This window comes from Meles meles, chromosome 1 (assembly GCF_922984935.1).
Source record: "Meles meles chromosome 1, mMelMel3.1 paternal haplotype, whole genome shotgun sequence".
Classification (NCBI taxonomy): domain Eukaryota; kingdom Metazoa; phylum Chordata; class Mammalia; order Carnivora; family Mustelidae; genus Meles; species Meles meles.
This window is the reverse complement of record NC_060066.1, coordinates 60,520,088-60,538,273: the sequence shown is the minus strand read 5'-3', so window position 1 is coordinate 60,538,273 and position 18,186 is coordinate 60,520,088. Positions and strand designations below refer to the sequence as shown.

Here is an 18,186-nt window from a genome sequence, read left to right as displayed (position 1 = left end):
AAAATGTAAAATATAAAAATATGATAAAAGCACAAGAAAATTTGGCTAAATATCTGTCATAATCCTGTAAGACAAACAACTTTTCTAGGTAAGAAGGGAAACCTAAAAGTTATAATGGGATAAACTAACAGATTTAATAATAACATAAAAATGTAAAACTCCCATACCAGCAAAAGATACCACAAATGATGCTTAAAAAGTCTACAAACTGGGGCACCTGGGTGGCTCAGTGAGTTAAAGCCTCTGCCTTCAGCTCAGTGGGTTAAAGTCTCTGCCTTCAGCTCAGGTCATGATCTCAGGGTCCTGGCATCCAGCCCCGCATTGCACTCTCTGCTCAGCAGGGAGACTGCTTCCCTTCCTCTCTCTGTCTGCCTCTCTGCCTACTTGTGATCTCTGTCTGTCAAATAAATAAATAAAATCTTAAAAAAAAAAAGTCTACAAACTGAAGAAATACTTGCAACATATAAAGAAAAATTGTTAACACCCATAAAACACAAAGATGATAAAAAAATAAATAAATAAAATTTTTTAAATCCAGTAGTAAAAAGGGCAAATGTACTCACAATCAATTCACAATTTGAGTAAACACATCTGCTCAAAAAACTAATACCTAAAGAAATAAATATTTGAATTCCAATGAAATGTAATTTACCACACTAAACCGATAAAGACCATAAAAAAGGATCATATAAGTATTGGCAAGGATGTAGGAAAATGGGTGCAAATTCTACCAATGCAAATAGAATGTGGACAAACTTTTTGGTGAGCAAACTGGCAATACTGATTAAAGCTTCAATTGCAGGGCACCTGGGTGGTGCAGTTGATTCAGACTCCAACTCTTGGTTTCAGCTCAGGTAGTGCTCTTAGGGTTATGAGATCGAGACCTGCAATGGGCTCTGCACTCAGTGCAGAATCTGCTTGAGCTTCTCTCCCTTTCCCTCTGCTCCTCCATGCTGTGCACATGCACTCTCTCTAAAATAAATAAGTAAATCTAAAAAAAAAAAAAAAAGAAAAGTTTCAATTGCCTCTATCTTTAAAACAGCAACTCTACATCTAGGTATTCATACTACAGGAAGACTCACATAAAATATACACAGTGACAATATGCATAGCAAGACTATAATTCAAGAGCTACAAACAAGCTAAATATTTATCCAGCAATAATTAACTGGTTAAATAAACTACAGTGGGATGTGCAACCCTGAAAAGATGAGGTACAGAGCTTGTGCACTGACATGGAAAATGTTACAAAAGTGTTAAATGAAAAACAGGACAGCTTGCTGTCTGATCTTTTTTTTTTTTTTTTAAATCAAATAGGCGCCTATGCATAACAAAAGAAATGCAACTGGCGGGGAACAGAAAGACTCCTCATTTTTTTTTCCTTTGGTTTTATTTATTGTCAGAGAGAGAGAGAGCACATGCATGTGCAGGGGGATCAGCAAGCAGGAGAAGCAGGCTCCCCACTGAGCAAGGAGCCCTATGCAGGACTTGGTCCCAGAACCTTAGGATCATGACCTGAGGCAAAGGCAGTTGCTTTACCCACCTACTGAGCCACCCAGGTATCTGGAGAATCCTCACTTTCTACTTTATAGTACCCCATTGTTGTACCTTTTTACAATGAATAGGTATATATATATGTATACATATATATATACACACACACACACACACTTTACATTTAAAAAATTATTTTATAAAACCATACCAAAAGTAGGGAATGGTTTACAGTGTAAGTTTTCAAGATGCTCAAGGACCTGATTCAAAGCAGGCAATAAGTGTCATGTCTACAATCCCTGACTTTTACAAATGAAGCCACCTTGGGATTTAAACACTGCTAAAATATACTGTAGCTTTACCAACATTTGATATGGTCGGTCTTCTTAACTTGAGCCATTGTAATAGCTACATAATGGTATCTCACGGTGAAGTTAATTTGCATTCCCTACTGACTACACATGTTCATCATCTTTTCATATTTTACACACTATCTATATTTATCCTGTAATGAAGCATCCACCAAAATATTTTACCCACATTTTAATTGGGTTACTTTCCTTATTGTTTTATCTGAAGAGTTCTTTACATATTCTAAATGTGTCATTAGTCAGGTATACGTTTCACAAAGATTTTCTCCCAGAATGTGGCATCTCTTTTTATTCTCTTACCAGTGTCTTTTGAAGAGCAGACTTTAATTTTAATAAGATCTAGTTTATCAATTCATCCATTTACATATTGTGCTCTTGGTGTTGTATCTAAGAAATCATTGCCTAGTTAAGGTCTCAAAGATTCCCATTTTCTTCTAGATTTATAGTTTTAGGTTGCACATTTAGGTCTCTGGGCCATTTTGAATTAATTTTTTGTGCATGGTTGCAAAATATGGATTCATTTCCATTTTTTGTAGATCAATGTCCAGTGCTCAAGCAGTATTTGTGAAAAATGCTATTATTTTTTCCACTGTATTGCTTTTTATGGCTTTGTCAAAATCAGTTATGTAAGTGGGTTTACTTCTGGACTATCTCTTATGTTTCATTGATATATTTGTCTATTTGTATGCCAATTCTGCTTTTACTGTAGCTTTACAGTATTTCTTGAAATTAGGTAGTGTTGGTTCCCCAACACTGTTCTTTTTCCCACTTGTTTTGGCTACTCTAAGTTCTTGCATTTACATATTAATTTTATTCTAGGCAAAAATGCCTGCCAGGATTAGAGAAGAATTCCCTTGAATCTACAGATTAATTTGGTAAAAATCAGTATTTTTCTTTCATTTTTAAAAAATTTTTAGGTTTTTTAATTATTTTAAAGATTTTATTTATTTATTTGACAGAGAGAGCACACCAACAAGCAGGGGGAGCAGCAGAGAGGGAGAGCAGGCTCTGGCTTAGCAGGGAACCCAATGCGAGACTTCATCCCAGGACCCTGAGACCATGACCTGAGCCGAAGGCAGATGCTTAACCGACTGAGCCACCCAGGTACCGATTTTTTTTTTTAATTTTTTCTAAGATTTTATTTGAGAGAGGGAGATAGAGCTAGCATGAGCGGGGGAGGGGCAGAGGGAGAGAAGCAGACTCCCCACTGAGTGGGGAGCCCTACCTGAGGCTCTATCCCAGGACCCTGAGATCATGACCCGAGCTGAAGTCAGATGCTTAACCAACTGAGCCCCTTAATTTTTTTTCTTTTTTAAGATTTTACTTATCTGACAGAAGGAGACACATCGAGAGAGGGAACACAAGTAGGGGGAGTGGGAGAGGGAGGAGCAGGCTTCCTGCCGAGCAGGGAGCCCGATGTGGGACTCGATCCCAGGACCCCAGGATCATAACCTGAGCCGAAGGCAGTCATTCAACAACTGAGCCACCCAGGTGCCCCATTTTTTTTTTTATTTCTTTAAGATTTTATTTTTTATCAGTTCTATACCCAACATGGGGCTCAAATTCACAAACCCAAGATCAAGAGTCTCATGCTCTTCCAAATGAGCCAGCCACCCATGATCTCAGGCACCTCAGAGATCATTTTCTTTTTTCAAGATTTATTTATTTGACAGAGAGAAATCACAAGAGAGGCAGGCAGAGAGAGAGGAAGGGAAGCAGGCTCTCCGCGGAGCAGAGAGCCCGATGCGGGACTCGATCCCAGGACCCCGAGATCATGACCTGAGCTGAAGGCAGCGGCTTAACCCACTGAGCCACCCAGGCGCCCCCAGAGATCATTTTCTAAAGATAACTCCTTAAACTTTAAAAACCTTTAAGAGAATTATAGTTACTGTAGCCAAGTTTCTACCAATTTTCTTGTCCAGAATAGTTGGTTGTAAAGTTAGAATTCTGGAAATTGGGGATGTATTCTTAAGTACTCTGTATCTATCTATCTATCTATCTATCTATCTATCTATCTATCATCATCTATCGTCCTAAGACAAATTTGTGTGCTTTCGCTTTTTTTCTTGTTGTTTTTGGGTGAGAGAAATGAAGTTATAATAATGTGTGTGAGAACGAAATGAGGTTATAATAAAGAAATACAGGTTTAGAAGAGACTTTGAAGGTCATCTTGCTCAGTGAGAGAAGGTTCAAGTGAGAGAAAGTGCAGAGGAACCCCTCCCCACCAGCAACCTAAGTTAATGTGTTGTGTAGAACAGCATGGATTTGTGGATGCTCCCCAATTAGGAGAGGAGCTCACTCTTCATTTACACATTTTTGCAGTGTGTTCCTAACTTGGATATTTCCCTCATGCCATGACCTATCTTTCAGGTCTCCATGCCTATATTCCCCCTGACCTGCAGCTCTTCAGATCTGTGCTCCCTGCCTCCTTCTATAGTCTAGAAACTTAAGGTTTGTGATAGAACTTTACTTCAGTTATGCAGCTTAGGAAACTTTTCTTTTTAATTTTTTTCTAAAAAATTGGGCTCTATGCCCAATGTAGATAGAACTATACTTCAGTTATGCAGCTTAGGAAACTTTTTTTTTTTAATTTTTTTTCTAAAAAATGGGCTCTATGCCCAATGTAGGGCTTGAAGTCATGATCCCAAGAGTTGCATGTTCTACTGACTGAGCCAGCCCAGAACCCCAGGGAACTCCTTTTAAAATTTACACCCAGACTTCTCTCCTGCCTACCAGACTGAAAAGTTAACTGTTCGATGAACCCCACCAGCTGAGGCCTACTAGGACCTCAAGCTTAAGCTATCTAAACCAGCCTTGGGTTTGCATCCCTCCTGCCATCCTTATTTCTCTGAAAGGCATCACCTTGCAATAACCCCAGCTTGAAACCACTGTGATATCTCTCCCATCTCTCCTGTTCAATTGCCAGTGTTGCAGAGTTTGCTTCTAAAATCTCTTCCGTCCTTCCCTTTTTCTTTACTCCCTCTACCACTAAACAAATGCACATTCTCATTACTTCCCACCAATCTGTGGTTTCCCCTTGCTTCAATCCAAAAAAATCAACATTTTAACAAAGTTCAGTTTTCCAACTCATATACAGGTTATACAGTTAATTCTCAATATTGAAATAACAACATCTCATAGATAATTATGTTTTATAATATCACCATGAACAGTGAATTATCAAATATCAACCCACTACTGCTAGGGGAAAGACAGGTTCCTACAAACCTCTAGTCATAATATTTTTCTCAATCAATATATAACCCTGCTTTTCATATGTTTCTGGTTATAGATCCCCTGCTTAGTATATATTGTTGATTAACACTGAACTCAGGGCTGACAACACTCTAACTCCTGCATGAACAAAGCTAATCTAAATACATGTACTTTCTCCATAAGTCACATCACAACATTCTTGTGCTTAGGAATACTACACATGCTAGCATGCTTAGGAGACATCTTAAGCAAATCACCAACCAAAAAACACAAAAATTCTAAAAATGTGGCACTAAACAGAGCAAGAAAAAGACACTAGCTTAATGCATGAGAGCTAAAATAAGAAAACAGAATGTTCATCCTCTGTTCGGACTCCGCACACCAGGCAACTCTAATTTTGTGCCACTCAGCAGAGCACTGCAAGTATTGATTTGAGGATTATAAATAACTTTTACCCAATGGTTCAATTCAAAATATACATTCTGTATCAATTGTATCTCTAATGTATGTAGGTATCCTTCTCTTTCAAAGTGTTTTGTAGCTTTCAATTTTCTTTAACATATTTTGTTAGATTTATCATAAGTATTTCATATTTTCATATTTTTAAATGGTAACTTTTATTTCAATTTCTCATTCCTCCTTGCTACTTTACAGAAATCCACCTGATTTTTGTATATTAATGTTGTATACTTCAACCTTACTAAACTCATTTGATTAGTGCTAACAGGATTCTGTGTGATTTTCAACATAGAGAATCAGGCCATCTGTGAATAAGGATGCTTTATTCCTTCCTTTCACATGTGAATAACATTTTTTTCTTCCGTGATTGCACTACCTAGAATCTCCAGAAAAATGTTGAATATGACTGGTGAAAGTAAACATCTCTATCTTGTTCCTGATTGTATAAAGTATTCAATCTTTCACCAGTAAGTACAATGTCAGCAAATGAGGTTTGTCATGAATGTCCATTACCAGATTGAGAAATCTTACTTTTTTTTTAACATCACAATTTTGTTTTATATTTTTCAGTGTTTCAAGATTCATTGTTTATGCACCACACCCAGTGCTCCATGCAATACGTGCCTTCCTTAGTACCCACAACCAGGCTCATCCAAGCCCCCACTCCCCTCCCCTCCAAAACCCTCTGTTTGTTTCTCAGAGTCCACAGTCTCTCTTGGTTTGTCTCCCCCACTCCAATTTACCCCAGTTCACTTTTCCTTTCCTTCTCCTAATGTCTTCCATGTTATTCCTTATGATCCACAAGTAAGTGAAACCATATGATATTTGACTCTCTCTGCTTGACTTATTTCACTCAGCATAATCTCTTCCAGTCCCGTCCATGTTGATACAAAAGTTGGGTATTCATCCTTTCTGATGGCTGCATAATATTCCATTGTATATATGGACCATCTTTTCTTTATCCATTTGTCCGCTGAAGGGCATCTTGGCTCTTTCCACAGTTTGGCGAGTGTGGCCATTGCTGCTATGAACACTGGGGTACAGATGGCCCTTCTTTTCACACATCTGTATCTTTAGGGTAGATACCCAGTAGTGCAATTGCAGGGTCATAGGCTAGCTCTATTTTTAATTTTTTGAGAAATCTCCACACTGTTTTCCAAAGTGGCTGCACCAACTTGCATTCCCACCAACAGTGTAAGAGGGTTCCCCTTTCTCCACATCCTCTCCAACACATGTTGTTTACTGTCTTGTTGATTTTAGCCATTCTAACTGGTGTAAGGTGGTATCTCAATGTGATTTTGATTTGAATCTCCCTGATGGCTAATGATGATGAACTTATTTTCATGTGTCTGTTAGGCATTTGTATTTCTTCTTTAAAGAAGTGTCTGTTTGTGTCTTCTGCCCATTTTCTGACATGATTATCTGTTTTTTTGAGTTTGAGGAGTTCTTTATAGATCTTGGACATCTGCTTTGTAGTGTTATTTGCGAATATCTTCTCCCATTCCATGGGTTGCCTCTTTGTTTTGTTAACTATTTCCTTTGCTTTGCAGAAGCTTTTTATTTTGATGAAGTCCCAAAAGTTCATTTTTGCTTTTGTTTCCTTTCCCTTTGGAGTTATATCTTGAAAGAAGTTGCTGTGGCCGATGTCGAAGAGCTTACTGCCTGTGTTTTCCTCTAGGATTTTGACAGATTCCTGCTTCATGTTGAGGAATCTCACTTCCATTCCTAGTTTGCTAAAGGTTTCTTGTTTTGTTTTGTTTTGTTTTTTTAAATCAGGCATGTTTACTGTTTACTGGATTACTCAAATGATTTTTCTGCATCTACTGGGATGATTATGATTTTTACTTTTTTGTTTGTATGTATGGTGAATTATACTGGTTTTTTTTTATTGTTAAACCAACCTTGCATTCCTTGCATAACAATTTATTGTTAAACCAACCTTGCATATGTCATGACCACCTGCATGACCAGGTGGTCATGACATATTAACCTTTTAATACACCACTGAATTGATTTGTTGAAATTTGATTTGGATTTTTTGCATTTATGCTGACAAGTAGTATTATTCTGAAGTTTGGAAAATATTCTCCCCACTTCAAGTATTTTTCAAAAGTTGATGTAGAATTGATATTATTTCTTCCTACAATGTTCTATCTAATTCACCAGTGAAATATCTAGACCTGGAGTTTCTTTGTAAGCAGATTTTTAATTACAATTCCATTTATTTAATACATAGAGGACTATTCAGATTATCTATTTTCTTCTGCTTCCTTTGGGATTAATTTACTCTTCTTTATCTACTTTTTTAAGGTAGAAACTAAAGTCATTCTTTCTTCTTTTCTATTATAGCATTTAGAGCTACAGATTTCCCTCTTAGTACTGTTTTAGCAGCATCCTCCATATGTTGTTTCTGTTCTCATTCAGTTTAAAATATTTTCCAATTCCCATTTGATTACTTCTTCTAACGATGGATTATTTACAAGCATGCTATTTAATTTCCAAATATGTGGAAATTTTTCCAAGGATCGTTCTATTAATGATTTCTAATTTAATTCCACTGTGTCTGAGAAGATTCTTTATGAACTGAATCCTTCTGAATTTACTAAGACTTCTTGTATGGCTCTATCTTGGTAAATATGGTCTAGCATGGTAAATGTTCTACATAAACTTCTGAACAAATATGTCTTCTGCTCTTCTTGAGTAGAGTGTTCTGTAAATCTAGTTAAGTCAAGTTGGTTGACAGTAGTATCCAACTCAACTGTACCTTTGGTAGTTTTCTGTCCACTTATATCAATTATTGAAAGGGATTATTGAAATCTCTATGTTAATTTCTCCTTGCATTTCTATTAATTTTGTTTTGTATGTTTAAAGTTCGGTTATTAGGACCATAAACATTAAACCTGTTATGTCCTCTTAATTAACTGACCCCATTATTACGAAATGGCCTTCTTTATCCCAGGTAATACTATAATCTCATTGTCTGAAATTAATAAACTCATTCCAAGTTCCTTTCAAATAGGTTATATCATTTTCCACTTTCACTTTTAACCTATTCGTGTAGTTAAAAGTCCTTCTTGTACAGAAGCTTTTGATCTTGATGAAGTCCCAAAAGTTCATTTTTGCTTTTCTTTCCTTTGCCTTTGGAGACATATCTTGAAAGAACTTCTTGTGGCCGATGTTGAAGAGATTACTGCCTATGTTCTCCTCAATGATTTTCAGAGATTCTTGCCTCACGTTGAGGTCTTTTATCCATTTTGAGTTTGTTTTTGCTCATGGTATAAGAGAATGGTCAAGTTTCATTCTTCTATACATAGTTGTCCAGTTTTCCCAGCACCATTTATTGAAGAGACTTTTTCCCACTGTATATTTTTTCCTGCTTTGTCAAAGATCATTTGACCATAGAGACCAGGGTCCACATCTGGGCTCTCTACTCTGTTCCACTGATCTATGTGTCTGTTTTTGTGCCAGTACCGTGATGTCTTGGTGATCACAGCTTTGTACTAAAGCTTGAAATCAGGCAATGTGATGCCCCCAATTTTGTTTTTCTTTTTCAACATTTCCTTAGCAATTCGGTTTCTCTTCTGGTTCCATACACATTTTAAGATTGTTTGTTCCAGCTCTTTGATCAAAATTCCAGTGGAATTTTGATCGGAATGGCATTGAAAGTATAGATTGCTCTAGGCAGTATAGACATCTTAACATTGTTTATTCTTCCAATCCATGAGCATGGAATGCTCTTCCATCTTTTTGTGTCTTCTTCAATTTCTTTCCTGAGTGTTCTGTAATTCTTCGAGTACAGATCCTTCATCTCTTTGGTTAGATTTATTCCCAGGAATCTTATGGTTCTTGGTGCTATAGTAAATGGAATTGATTCTCTAATTTCTCTTTCTATATTTTCAGTGTTACTGTATAAGAAAGCAACTGATTCCTGTACAGTGATTTTGTATCCTGCCACATTACTGAATTGCTGTATGAGTTCTAGTAGTTTGGGGGTAGAAACTTTTGGGTTTTCCATATAAAGTATCATGTCATCTGCAAAGAGAGAGTTTGACTTCTTCTTTGACAATTTGAATATCTTTTATTTATTTTTGTTGTCTGATTGCTGTTGCTAGGATTTCTAGTATTATGTTGAAAAACAGTGGTGAGAGTGGACATCTTGTTGTGTTCCTGATCTCAAAGGGAAGGCTGTCAGTTTTCCCCATTGAGGATGAGATTCGCTGTGGGTTTTTCACAGATAGATTTTATGAGTTGAGGAATGTTCCTTCTACCCCTATACTTTGAAGCATTTTAATCAGGAACGGATGCTGTATCTTATCAAATGCTTTTTCTGCATCAACTGAGAGGATGATATGGTTCTTCCCTCTTCTCTTATTGATTTGTTCTATCACATTGATTGATTTGCGAATGTTGAACCACTTTGCATCCCATGGATAAATACCACCTGGTCATGGTGGATAATCTTTATTGTTGTTGTTGTTAAAGATTTTATTTATTTGAGAGAGAATGAGCGATAGAGAGCATGAGATGGGGGAGGGTCAGAGGGAGAAGCAGACTCTCCACCAAGCAGGAAGCCCAATGCAGGACTTGATCCTAGGACTCCAGGATCACAACCTGAGCCAAAGGCAGTTGCCCAACCAACTGAGCCACCCAGGCACCCTGGTGGATAATCTTTTTAATCTACTATTGGATCCTATTAGCTAGGATCTTGTTGAGAATCTTGGCATCCATATTCATCAGGGATATAGGTCTGAAATTCTCCTTTTTGGTGGGGTCTTTGCCTGGTTTGGGAGTCAGGGTAATGCTGGCTTCATAAAGAGTCTGAAAGTTTTCCTTCTGTTTCTATTTTTTGAAATAGCTTCAGTAGAATAGGTATTATTTCTTCTTTGAATGTTTGGTAGAATTCACCAGGGAATCCGTCAGGTCCTGAGCTCTTGTTTTTTAGGAGGTTTTTGATCATGACTTCAATCTTGTTACTAGATATTCGTCTATTCAGGTTGTCAATTTCTTCCTGGTTCAATTTTGGAAGTGTATAGGTTTCCAGGAATGCATCCATTTTGTCTAGGTTGCTTAACTTATTGGCATATAACCATTGATAATAATTTCTGATGATTGTTTCTATTTCCATGGTGTTCGTCATGATCTCTCCCTTTTCATTCATAATTTTATTAATTTGGGTCCTCTGTCTTTTCTTTTGGATTAGTTTGGCCAATGGTTTATTGATCTTGTTGAGTCTTTCAAAAAACCAGCTTCTAGCATTATTGATGTGTTCTACTGTATCTCTAGTTTCTATCGCATTGATCTCTGCTCTAATCTTGAATATTTCCCTTCTTGTGTGTGGGGTTGGCTTAATTTTCTGTTGATTCTCCAGTTCTTTAAGGTGTAAAGAGAGCTGGTGTATTCTGGATTTTTCAATTTTTTTTAAAGGAGGCTTGGATGGCTCTGTATTTACCCCTTAGGACCACCTTTGCCGCATCCCATAGGTTTTGGACCAATGTGTCTTCATTCTCATTTGTTTCCATGAATTGTTTATGTTCTTCTTTGATTTCCTGGTTAATCCAAACACTCTTAAGCAGGGTGGTTTTTAGCTTCCAAGTGTTTGAATTCCTTCCAAACTTTTTCTTGTGGTTGAGTTCCAGTTTCAAAGCATTATGGTCTGAGAATGTACAGGGAATAATCTCAGTCTTTTGGTATCGGTTGAGCCCTGACTTGTGACCCAGTATGTGTTCTATTCTGGAGAAAGTTCCATGTGCTCTCAAGAAGAATGAGTATTCTGTTGTTTTGGGGTGGAATGTTCTGTATATATCTATGAGGTCCATCTGTTCCAATGTGTCCTTCAATGCTCTTGTTTCTTTATTGATTTTCTGCCTGGATGATCTATTACTGAGAGCAGTGTGTTAAGATCCCCTATCTTTATCTTGACTAACAGTTGTCTTATGTAGTTGGCTGCTCCCATATTGGGGGCATAGATATTTAAAATACATCTTTAGTTTAAAATCTAATTTATCTGATATGAGAATCACTACCCCAACTTTCTTTTGAGGCCCACTGGCATGAAAGATGCTTCTCCATCCCTTCAAAAAGCAAAGAGGCAACCCACAGAATGGGAGAAGATATTCACAAATGACACTACAGACAAAGGGCTGATATCCAAGCTCTATATAGAACTCCTCAAACTCAACACCCAAAAAACAGATAATCATGTCAAAAAATGGGCAGAAGACACAGAAACTTCTTCAAAGAAGAAATACAAATGGCTAACAGACACATGAAAATAAGTTCATCATCATTAGCCCTCAGGGAGATTCAAATCAAAACCACATTGAGATATAACCTTACACCAGTCAGAATGTCCAAAATCAACAAGATAGTAAACAACATGTGTTGGAGAGGATGTGGAGAAAGGGGAGCCCTCTTACACTGTTGGTGGGAATGCAAGTTGGTGCAGCCACTTTGGAAAACAGTGTGGAGATTTCTCAAAAAATTAAAAATAGAGCTAGCCTATGACCCTGCAATTGCACTACTGGGTATCTACCCTAAAGATACAGATGTGTGAAAAGAAGGGCCATCTGTACCCCAATATTCTTAGCAGCAATGGCCATACTCACCAAACTGTGGAAAGAACCAAGATGCCCTTCAGCGAACAAATGGATAAAGAAGATATGGTCCATATATACAATGGAGTATTATGCCTCTATCAGAAAGGATGAATACCCAACTTTTGTATCAACATGGATGGGACTGGAAGAGATTATGCTGAGTGAAATAAGTCAAGCAGAGAGAGTCAATTATCATATGGTTTCACTTACTTGTGGAGCATATAGTATAACATGGAAGACATTGGGAGATGGAGAGAAGTGAGTTGGGGAAAATCGGAGGGGGAGACAAACCAAGAGAGACTGTGGACTCTGAGAAACAAACAGAGGGTTTTGGAGGGGAGGGGAGTGGGGGATTGGGTAAGCTGGTTGTGGGTACTAAGGAAGGCACGTATTGCATGGAGCACTGGGTGTGGTGCATAAACAATGAATTTGGAACACTGAAATAAAATAATTTTTTTTTAAGATTTTATTTATTTGTGTGACAGAGAGATCACAAGTAGGCAGAGAAGCAGGCAGAGAGAGAGGAACGGCAGAGAGAGCCCCAACATGGGGCTCGATCCCAGGACCCCGGGACCATGACCCGAGCCAAAGACAGAGGCTTTAACCCACTGAGCCACCCAGGTGTCCCTAAATTTTTTTTTTTTTTAAGTGTTTCTTGTAGGCAAGTATATAGTTGGATCTTGATTTTGATTTAATCTTGGCCTTTAAATTGGGGTGTTCAGAATATTATTTATATTTGTTTATATTTATATTTATAATGGGGTTACTCATTAAAACATTTCACCTTCCTCATTAGAACATATCTTGCTATTTATATTTGTCCCAGTTCACCTTCTTTCCCTTTTCATGTTGTCGACTTTTGTTGGATTGTTTGGTATAATTAAATCCTACCTACTTTTCTTCAGATATTACATATGACTCTTTGTTTTCCTATTTTGGTGGCTGCTTCAGAGTTTACAATATATATCTTTAATTTATCACAGTCTGCCTTTAAGAGATATAATACCACCTAATGTAGAACATAGGAGTCTTATAATATACTTCCATTTTTCCATTGGCCTTTAAGCTACTGTTATGCATTTTACTTTTATGTATGCTATAAACCATACAATACCTTATGAACATTGACTCTAAACAATTATATTTTCAAGAGATTAAATGAGAAAAAAAATTCTACATATTTACCCAAGTAATTATCATTTCTTGTGGGTTTGTTTGTTTGTTTTTTACTCAACTAGCATCATTTTCCTGCTGTCTAAAGGACAGACTAAAATTTTCCTGAAGTGGGGGAAAGGGACAGGAGAGTTAGCATTGAATTTCCTCAGCTTTTCTGTGTCTGAAAATGACTTTTTTCATCTTGATTTCTGAAACATATTTTTGCCAGATATAGAATTCTAAGGAGATTATTTTTTAACTTGCCAATACTTTAAAGATGCTAGTCCACTGTTCTCTTGGTTATATTATTTCTGACAAGAAATCTAATGTCATCTTTATCTTTATTCCTATGCACAAAACTTAATCATGTCATTTTTTTTCTCTAACTGCTTTTAAGATTTTATTTTTATTACTTGTGTTTGGTAATTTCATCATGATGGACCTTGGTGTAGTTTCCTTTATATTTCTTATACTTGGTAGCTCATTGAAATTCCTTATGACTTCATCTTTTTTTTTTAAGATTTTATTTATTTATTTCACAGAGAGACAGCAAGAGAGGGAACACAAGCAGAAGAGTGGGAGAGGGAGAAGCAGGCTTCCCGCGGAGCAGGGAGGCCAATGTGGGGCTTGATCCCAGGACCCTGGGATCATGACCTGAGCCAAAGCTTAACAAATGAGCCACCCAGGTGCCCCCAGTTTCATCTTAATAAAACTTATTCAGAAAATTTTGGTTTATGGTTTCATCTTAATGAATTATATTTAGAAAGTTTTGGGCCACTCTTTCTGGAAATATGTGTTTATGTAACATGTCTCCTTTAGGAAATTTAATTATTTATATATTTGTTTGAAGGTATCCTACAGCTAATTGATATTTTCTCCCTCTTCCTTCTCCATGTTTCTACTGGATGGTTTCTACTGCTATGCCTCCAAATTCATCAATATTTTTCCTGCAATGTCTAATCTGCCATTTATCTTATCAAGTGTATTTTTTGTCCAGATGTAATTTTCATCTTTAAAAGTCTAATACGGATCTTTTTGCATCTTATACATTTCTAACTCTCTGAACGTATGGAATATACTTATAACAAACAGTTTTAACATCCTCTGGTAATTCTATCATCTGTGTCAATTCTGTGTCCCTATGATTGATTATTTCCATTATGGGTCATGTTTTTAGGGTACTGTGCATATTTGGGCATCTTTAACTGAATGACATGCACTACAAATTTCAACTTAATGTATGCTGGTATTTCCCACTCCTACATATCTTTCTGAACTTTGTTCTAGGATGCAGTTAAGTGACCTGGAAATACTTTGTTTTCTTGCTTTTATAATTTGTGAATCACTTCCAGAGCAACATCTCCTCAAGTAGGGGAATATGCCAAACTCCACATCAGTGGAGATGACATCAGTGGAGAACTGACATCAGTTCTCACTGCCTGTGCCACATCCTGGTAAGTCTCTCAATACAGTAGGTTGGGGCGATTATAAGGCAGAGGCGTTAACCCACTGAGCCACCCAGGAGCCCCATGGATTGATTAGTTTTTAATATTCAATTTCATCTCCCCCATGGGCTTATAAGTTATTTTTATTTTTTATTAAGCATTTGCTCTAAATTATACAAAGCCTACACTCAAATAAATATTGTATCACTTTGTGTACAAGTACAGGCACCTAACAGTACTGTATTTCACTTTCTCATGTACCATTCTTTATGCTACCGACATTAGTCAATCTATTTCCATGTATGCAATAAGCCACCAATTCATTGTTATTATCTTTGCTTTAAATATCTTTTGAAAAGTTTAAAAATGAAGAAAATATTTATTTTTGACATCAGTCAAAATTTTATTATTGACATCAACATTTTATTGACATTTTATTTTTTACATCAGTCACAATTTTATTATTGAGATCAGTCAATCTATTTCCATGTATGTTATAAGCCACCACTTCATTATTATCTTTGCTTTAAATATCTTTTGAAAAGTTTAAAAATGAAAATATTTTTATATTTACCTCATATTTTATCATTTCTTCCACTCTTCATTCCTTTTCACAGATCCAAATTTGCACCTGTTAGTATTTTCCATTTGCCTAAATAACTTCCTTTAAGATTTCTTGCAGTCCATGTCTGCTGAAAATAGATTCTCTGACTTTGCTTCTCAAAAATTGTTTCCAGGGGTGCCTGAGTGGCTCAGTTGGTTAAGTGTCTACCTTCAGGTCAGGTCATGATCCCAGAGTCCTGGGATGGAGTCCTGCATCAGGCTCCTTGCTCAGCATCTTGCTCCCTCTGCCTGCTGCTCCCCCTGCTTCTACGCATGCTCTCTTCTCTCTCTCTCACAAATAAACACAATCTTAAAAAAAAAAAAAAAAAAGTTGTTTCCATTGCAAATCATATACCTGGATAAGGGACTGAAATCCAGAATACATAAAGAGCTCTTACATCTCAACAACAACATAAATCCCAATTTTAAAATGGGCAAGGAACTTGAATAGACATTTCTTCAAAGATGATACATAAATGGCCAACAAGCATATGAAAAGATACTTAACATCACTAATCATCACAAAAATGCAAATCAAGACCACAATGAAATACCACGTCACTGCATTAGAATGACCATTAACCAACAGAAAAGAAAAGAAAAGAGGAAGAAAAGAAAAAAGAAGAAGAAAAGAAAAAAAGAAGTATTGGTGAGGATGTGGTTCCATTTAAATTTCAGAATTATTTGGTCTAGCTTTGTCAAAAATGGCATTTGAATTTTGATAAGGATTGCACTGAATCTGCAGATTGCTTTGGGTGGTATGGACAATTAAATACCAGTTCTTCCGGGTGCCTGGGTGGCTCAGTGGGTTAAGCCTCTGCCTTCGGCTCAGGTCATGATCTCAGGGTCCTGGGATCGAGTCCCGCATCTGGCTCTCTGCTTAGCAGGGAGCCTGCTTCCTCTTCTCTCTCTCTGACTGTTTCTCTGCCTACTTGTGATCTCTGTCTGTCAAATAAATAAATAAAATCTTTTAAAAAATACCAGTTCTTCCAATCCATGAGCATGGTATTTATTTACATTTGTGTCCTCTTCAATTTCTTTCATGTTGTCTTAGTTTTCAATGTATAAATCTTAAACTCCTTGGTTAAATTTATTCTTAGGTACTTCATTTTTTTATACAATTATAAATGTGATTGCTTTCTTAATTATTCTTTCTGATAACTCATTATAGAAATTCCATAGATTTCTATATGCTGATTTTGTATCCCATTAATTTACTGAATTCATTTATTAGCTGTAACAGGTTTTGGTGAAGTCTTTCAGTTGTTCTATATATAGCATCATGTCATCTTTAGGTGGTGACAATTTTACTTCTTCCTTTCAAATCTGGATGGCTTTTTCTTTTTCCTACCAACTGCTGTGGCTACGATTTCCAATACTATGTTGAAAAAAAGCGGTAAGAGTGGGCAACTTTTTCTCATTCCTAATCTTAGAGGAAGAACTTTTAGCTGCTTGCTACTGAGTATGATGTTAACTGTGGGTTTACTATATATGGCCTTTGTTATGTTGAGTTACACTCCCTCTGCACCCACTTCATTGAGAGTTTTTATCAAAAATATGTGCTGATATTTGCCAAATGCTTTTTCTCCATCTACAAAGACTTTCTTCATTTTGTTAATGTGGTGTATCATGTTGGTTGATTTGTGGATGTTGAACCATCCTTGCATCCTCAAATAAATGTCACTTGTTCATGGTTTATTATCCTTTTAATGTACTACTGAATTCAGTTTCCTAATATTTTGTTAAGAATTTTTGCATCAATCAGAGAAAGGGGAACCCTCCTACACAGTTTGTGAGAATGCAAGCTGTTGCCTGGAAAACAGCATGGAGGTTCCTCAAAATGTTGAAAATAGAGCTACCCTACAACCCAGCAATCACACTACTGGGTATTTACCCTAAAGATACAAATGTAGTGATCTGAAGGGGCACGTGCACCCCAATGTTTATAGCAGCAATGTCCACAATAGCCAAACTATGGAAAGAACCTAGATGTCCATCAACAGATGAATGGATAAAGAAGATGTGGTATATTTATACAATGGAATACTATGCAACCATCAAAAGAAATGAAATCTTGCCGTTTGCAACGATATGGATTGAACTAGAGGGTATTATGCTGAGCAAAATAAGTCAATCAGAGAAGACAATTATCACATGATCTCTCTGATATGAGGAATTTGAGAGACAGAGTGGGAGATTTGGGGGGTAGGGAAGGAAAAAATGAAACAAGATGGGATCGCGAGGGAGACAAACCAGAAGGGACTCTTGATCTCACAAAACAAACTGAGGGTTGCTGGGGGGTGGGGGAGAGGGTGGTTGGGTTATGGACATTGGGGAGGGTATGTGATATGGTGAGTGCTGTGAAGTGTGTAAGTCTGACAATTCACAGGCCTGTACCCCTGGGGCAAATAATACATTATACGTTAACAAAAATAATTAATAAAAAAAAGATGCCCCCTAAAAAAGAATTTTTGCATCAATATTCATTAATGATACTGCCCTGTAATTTTTTTTTTTTTATTTTATGTGCAGTCCTTGTCCAGTTTGCTATCAGGGTAATGCCAGCCTCATACAATGAGTTTAGAAGTATTCCCTTCTTAATTTTTTGGAAGACTTTGAGAAAGATAGGTATTAAGTCTTTCTGAATGTTTGATAGAAATCACCAATGAGGGGCACCTGGGTGGCTCAGTGGGTTAAGCCTCTGCCTTCAGCTCAGGTCATGATCTCAGGGTCCTGGGATCGAGTCCTGGGATCTGCTTCCCCCTCTCTCTCTGCCTGCCTCTCTGCCTACTTGTGATCTCTCTCTCTGTCAAAAAATAAATAAAATCTTTAAAAAAATTAAAAAAA

At 36.9% G+C, this 18,186-nt stretch overlaps 1 protein-coding gene across 11 annotated transcripts in view; it reads right to left on the bottom strand.

Moving 5' to 3' along the window:
- The window catches only part of STAU2 (staufen double-stranded RNA binding protein 2), a 320,763-nt gene that overhangs the window by 278,653 nt on the left and 23,924 nt on the right, over positions 1-18,186 (bottom strand). The window contains exon 1 of one of the 11 annotated variants that reach the window (XM_046010471.1): positions 15,311-15,488. The exons of the other annotated variants lie outside the window; for them this stretch is intronic. The gene's annotated coding sequence lies outside the window, so the exon portion shown is untranslated. Of the gene's footprint in view, positions 1-15,310; positions 15,489-18,186 lie in introns of those variants that run through there. 11 annotated transcript variants of the gene reach the window in all.